This window comes from Caloenas nicobarica, chromosome 17, assembly GCF_036013445.1.
Source record: "Caloenas nicobarica isolate bCalNic1 chromosome 17, bCalNic1.hap1, whole genome shotgun sequence".
NCBI classification, from domain to species: Eukaryota; Metazoa; Chordata; class Aves; order Columbiformes; family Columbidae; genus Caloenas; species Caloenas nicobarica.
Window position 1 is genome coordinate 336301 of NC_088261.1, and position 6175 is coordinate 342475.

Here is a 6175-nt window from a genome sequence, read left to right on the forward strand (position 1 = left end):
TCTTGTCTCTCTCCTTTCTGAATGAGCATTAGAAGAAATAAATGCGTGCTTAAAGCTTGGGCCTGTTTCACCCTTCAGCAAAGAAATTTAGTCATGACGGCTCGTTCCTGCGGCCTCGGGATAAAGCGCTCGGAGGCTGCTCAGAAGGGGCGAGCGGGTCCTGCACATCGGGGTCCCTTAAACACCGAACTGGGAAAGTGGATGCACAGTTACCTTGTACATCTCTGCCCCTTCCTTCAGGAGGTGTTTGGCTTTCAAATTTGCATTGTTCTGCAGACTAAACTCCACTTGTGATGGTGTTTCTCCTCTCCCCTAAAGCGGTAGACACGGATAACTTGAGCTGTTGTTGAAATATCTCTTGCAGCCGAGGTGCTGTGGGAGAGGATCTCTTGTACTGAGGATCCTGATGTTATGGGAGAAACAGTCTAGCAAATTGATCTTTATTGGCCTTCTGAACTAATACAGCTCAATTTAAACATTCAAAATTGACCTTAGCGAACTGGAAAATGAAGAGGCTAGTGCTGCCATTTGGTTTGAAAGTGAATTTCATCCTTTCAAGTTAACTTTCCCAGTGCTCTGAATAGGAAAGACATTTTTTTCTAATTTATACCAGCTTGACCTTCTCAGCAGCAAATGTGCTATAAAACAAGTAATGGTCTGTCTACAATCCATTTTTTTTTTTTCCAGGAATAATATAAGTAATGTGCTGGGTGGATTCAAAATATGATGCGAGTATCGCTATAACTGTTATTGTTCCCTGAACTTTGCACAGTCTCCCGAAGGCAGAGCGGGTCCCCTGGTCTGGCTGGGCTGGTTGGTGTTCTGCGGAGCTCCCTCGCTCCTCAGCCTCGGGAGCACGATGGTCTCGAAAGGGTGATTAAATGACACGCTTGTTTGAGAGGGCCTCTCAAAAGGTGAGAGCTCTTCTCTTGCTCTCCGTGTTCGGGTTACTCAGCCGACTTTTCCCTGCCATTGTTGGGATTTATGTGAGCATGAGCAGAGAATCAGGTCCTGCACCAGGAGAGTTTCCCAGGAGGGGAGAGGAAAAAAAGACCCAAAGTGTGTGTGGCTTTTATAGTAAAACGCAATAATGATTAAAAAAGATTACTCCCTCAGCTGGTCTGCTCCTTGAGACGAGCGTTTTGTCTGAACTCACAGCATCTCCGGGTTTTCCTGTGTAACAGCTGTGTGCAAGTTCTGCAGCACAGGAGGACGCAGACCCGTGTGTACTGGGTACGCTCCAGGTGCATCCTGTCTGTTGTTGTAGTAATTAAATACAAACCCTTAATTTATCTTCTAATTGGGACTAAATCGTTGTTATTAAAACTGAAATACTACTACTACTACTTGATCCTCTAAGACTATTACTACGCCAAGAAAATCCTTGCAAAATAGACATTTTGACAAGCTACATACTTAGTGGAAAACTGGCAACTACACAGTTTTATGCAAAATTAAAATGCTTAATTCTTCCCTCCTTTTAGAAGACCTTACGCACATTTGTAGTCTGCCAGTTTTCTGAGCAATGTGTAAATGTTCCATACTGAGGAGAAAAGTACACGCTTGTTTTAGGTCACTTTTTTCCACTATGTGCTGTTTAATATTAATGATGTAAGTTGCTATGTCAAAATATTAAATAATTGTAACCTGTCTAGGAAAGGAGTTTTATTTTAGCCTTTGAAAACTGTATTTACATGTTTTAGTATATATGAATAATGCATAAAGTTAGGCGCTAAGGTTATTTTCAAAGTCAGCCATTTCAGGATCAAACTGTAGAAAACAATAAAAGAGAAGAGTGGTCTCTTTTCTCTTGCTCTCCCTCTTTCTGTAGTTCCCCAGGATTCAGGAAATAGCATTGAAGTCTTGTGCCATTGGGATTTCTCACTAAACTTCAAAGCTTAATTTAGTCTCTGCTGGAATGAAGAGAGGCATCAAACAGGCACAGTGGAATCCATTTAAATGAGTGACTGTGAAAGAAGTACAGTTTCTAAGAAAACCAAGGTTCAGCACAGTCTTGTAACAAAAAGTACTGGCCGGAGCACGGTGGCCAGAGCACGGCTGCGCCGCGGGGGGCTCGGGGCAGGGAGCACCCCTGGGCCCTTGGGGGACGCAGGACCCGCTGCCAGCGCCGTCACACGTGCACGTACTTGCGCACATTTGACATTTTTCCAGAACATCATTTTAATAGGGTAAGGCAGCATGGAAGATTTGGTTTATTTTCCAGCATATTTGATGCTTCATGAAGGATGCAGTTTTACTTCAGATTGCTCCTTTATAACCCTACTCGTCAAAGAAATGTTCTTGTCATTAGCAAGGTGTTTCCTTTAAATCATTTCCCTATCTGTATATTTTATCCATTGTGACATGAATTTTCTTCTACGAAATGAGCTGTATAATTTTGCTAAGGCAGTGCTAAGTGCTTTATTTTAGAAGCATTATAGGTTAATGCAGACTTGCGACATATCTTAAAAAACCAAAGGCTGTGATCGTTTGTTCTGCCTCTGCAGTAGTTTTATGATAATTGCTTGTAATCCAGTCGGTGCACATATGCAGGAGCTGCTCCAGCTACGCAGTATTTCTTCTGACCCACTCCACTGATGCAGAACTGACCTTGAAAGATCTCACCACTATGGTCTGCGTGAGAAAATGATTCTCCTTTTCAGTAATTGTAAGAGCCCGCAATGGTACAGCCTCTCCCATCTGCACACGACCGTGCTGTAGGTTTGGACCTGCTGAAGGGTGGGCAGGCGGGTGTTACTGGTTGCACCAGGCAGGACCTGCGGGAGATCTGGCCAAGGCTTTGATGAGCCTTGGACCTCGGAAAGTCCTGCCTGGTGTCCCTGGGGTGAGCAGGAGCCAAACCGGCAGCTCCCGGGGCAGGGAGGGGACGAGGGGGCTCCCCGAACCGGGGAGACACAGCTCTGCGGGAAACGGCGGGGTGGGGAGACCGGCTTGATGAAATGACATAGCATTAATTAGAATTGATTTCATTTAAAAATCTTTGGGCCTATCGTACTATTTTAACTATTGCATAAAACATTTCATTTTAATAATGCACTTTAATCTTTTCATTTATGGGAGTGCTTGACACCATTTCCTGTGACTAAGAGCAGCCATTCTTCTCTGTGCTGCTCTCACAGATACCATGGTCCGAAGTATGCACCCATTAATGATGACCATGCCCATGTGCAGAAATGATGTACTTTCTGACATGTTTCTTGCATTTTCTTGGATGTACATGCGAGTTGCTGTATTTGTAAGAAAAATAGCGTAGTGGTGCCACCGGAGAGCCCTGCAGATTGAAATGGGCCGTGGTGTTTGGGTGGGAGGCTGAGTATTGCAACAGGAAAAACTTCTGACCTGAGAAGCATTAATTGAAAATAAATAGATGCTGAAAGGAACCAGAGCAAATGCAGAGAGAGAGCTACATTTGCTGGTCTGAGTACAAAGAAGGCTAAAAAATGCTTTCCTCTGAGACACTGTGGTTCAAAGGGGAAGAGCTGATTTACAGTCCATTATAATTTGTACATCTGGAAATTTGTTAGAGTAATTAAATGCTAATATAAAAAGGAGATTCAAAGGGATAGCCTCCTTAAAGATTACTCTCAACTATGTGGGGTCAAAAGTAAATTATAAGTAATGCAGTTGAGAAGCTGGATCTTTCTGGCTGAATAAATGTCACAACTGAGAAAAGCGGTAACTCAACTTTCTATATTTGAACATCTCATTATATTCTAGGCCATTGAAAGACACATTAGGTTCCAGAGAGGTGACACGTAAGGTCTCATGCTGATAATCCATCCTTTAATTATTTTATGGAGGTTAATGTTGCTGTAGTAGAGTGGTAGCTTGGTCTTAGCAGTGAATAATTGGTTTTAGTAAAAATGAGTTTAATGGAAAATTAATAAAGCAGTGCAGAATGGCTGAGTTGCATAAGAAGGCTGGTGATGACGTTCATGCTTTCTATGCCTTTATGCCCCCTGTTCCTAGTAAGATCTACCTTTTCTTTTTTTTTTCCCTCCCCCTCCCTGTCTCTAGAAGGGTGGGGAGTGCTGGAGGGGTCGGTAGATCTGAGGTACTGACCCAGCCTCTGTGGCGGGGTTGTCCCCCCTGCCCGGAGCGGTTTTCCAGGAGGGGCTCATGGTTCCCGCCTCCCAGCGAGTCTGGTAAAATGTTGCTGGTTTTTGACTCAGCAAGAGGATGGAGGCATAACCTGAATCCAGGGGTGCAGCAGGGCAAAATGTAGCTGCAATTTAATGGAGCATCTTGATTCCAACTTGTTTTTTGTGACAGTTGTTCACTTTAAAAAACTCAAGTGTTAAGCTCTTTTTTTCAGATGTAGCATCTCTGTTTTGTTCTGGTTCCCTGCTCATGACTCATCACAGCCTGAGCTTCCCGAAGAAAACTGAAAGCTTGAGGGAATTGCATGCATGTTTCTAATATGCTACTATTGGATACAAAATAAGAAGAAAAATGTATGTGGAGTGAACATAAACATGACTTTTAATGGCATAATAGCTTTTTTTTTTGACTAAAACATCCCAGTTAATTAAAGGTTGGTGTGATAAGCATAGAGCTTGTTGAGTATAGGAAAACCTGCCTTGCACGGAAATTGCTTGGGGTGTTTTTAGCAGTTTTCTTCATCTGCACCTGTGTTTCATTAAAATAGATGCAATAAAACCTAACATTCACCAATAGGATTCTGCTGTGTGACAGTCCCAGATGCAACTTAATTTGACTGATTTCAGTAGATTTATTGCTAGTGTCACTCCCTGATCTGGCATGAACAGAAGAGTCCCAGTAAAATTTGTTACTGGATGGAACAATCTGCTTTTTCAGAGCCTCCTGTCCCCTTGACGCGGAGCAGGTTTTGGGCTCTGACCATTATGTCATCTGCCCACAGATTATTTGCTCTTGTGAGATGGAGCTTGAGAGAGGATGTGATCCATGTCTGGGCAGGTAAAAAGGGCTATTTAAGCAAAAAGACAATGCCATCAAGAAAAAAAAACCAAACAAAACCCAACAACAACCACCAGAAAAACAAAGGAGTGCAGTGAGAGCTACAGATATGTTCCGGCTGTTGGTTTGGAGATAGTTCCTGAGCATTAGAGGAAGAACATTCTACATCCTTCTTCCTAGGAGAGTAAGGGGTAAAAGTACTGCAGCTGCTTTTGAACATAGAACTCAGTGTATTTTTATGAATAACTTGCATGCATGCAGTGCTGCAGGTAGTAGCAGGATTGTGTGCAATGGCCTAGGAAGCCCTTGTCTACGCCTATGGCCTTAAATCAGCCAGAACATATAGCAAGTTGGATATGTACATGTGTATATATGTACAATGGATATAACACATGTGTATATATTTTATATTAAAAATACATATAAATAACAAGGCAGTCTCTCTACCTCATCTATTAAGAGTTGGTTAGCTACAGTTTCTTTTTTAATTGAGCTGATTTTTGGCATGTACAGAGCTAATGAATATTTATAATTTTTGCCCATTCTAATTTTAGCCACCTAGAGTCTTCATTACAGGACATGCACATAATTAAATAGCCTTCTTGAGAGTTTGCAGGCTGTCCTTGCTTTCACCATTTACAGGTTTGGAATGATCAAAATATTTCTTTTTAACCGATCCTATAAAGCTATGCCAGGCTAGAAAGGCAATATGATGAAATGTCATTCTCATAATGTCAGTGTTTTGTGGTCTGTGGTCTCATGCGTGTGAGTCAGTGAGGCCAAGAGCAGCTTCGTTCTGTGCGGTATTCGTGCCCCTTCGTGCGCTGGGCTCAGCTTCACAGGGTGTGAGACGTGTCCCTCAGCAACCAGGGCCCAGGGGGACCCTCGAAGTGTTTTAATGTCCATTTCAAAAAGAATCTGCTCTTTACTAAGCTGCAGTAAACGTGATGGTAGTCCTGTTGTGTAAGCATCCTAATAACCCCTTTGTGTGTGTTTCCATACCTGTGGTGTTTGCTGGGTCTGTAACAAGGTATTGTTTGGTTTTGAGGCTAATAGGGGACTTGTGGAGAGAATGTTAAAACCAGACTAGTTTGCGTAGCAGTCCCGGCCAGAAAAAAACAGGGGTGGGTTCCCTCCCTGGTGGGAGCTGCCCCAATGCTGTGTGCACCCTGTTCTGTCCCTGCTCCCCGTCCCCAGCCCCGGGGAAGCCCTGCAG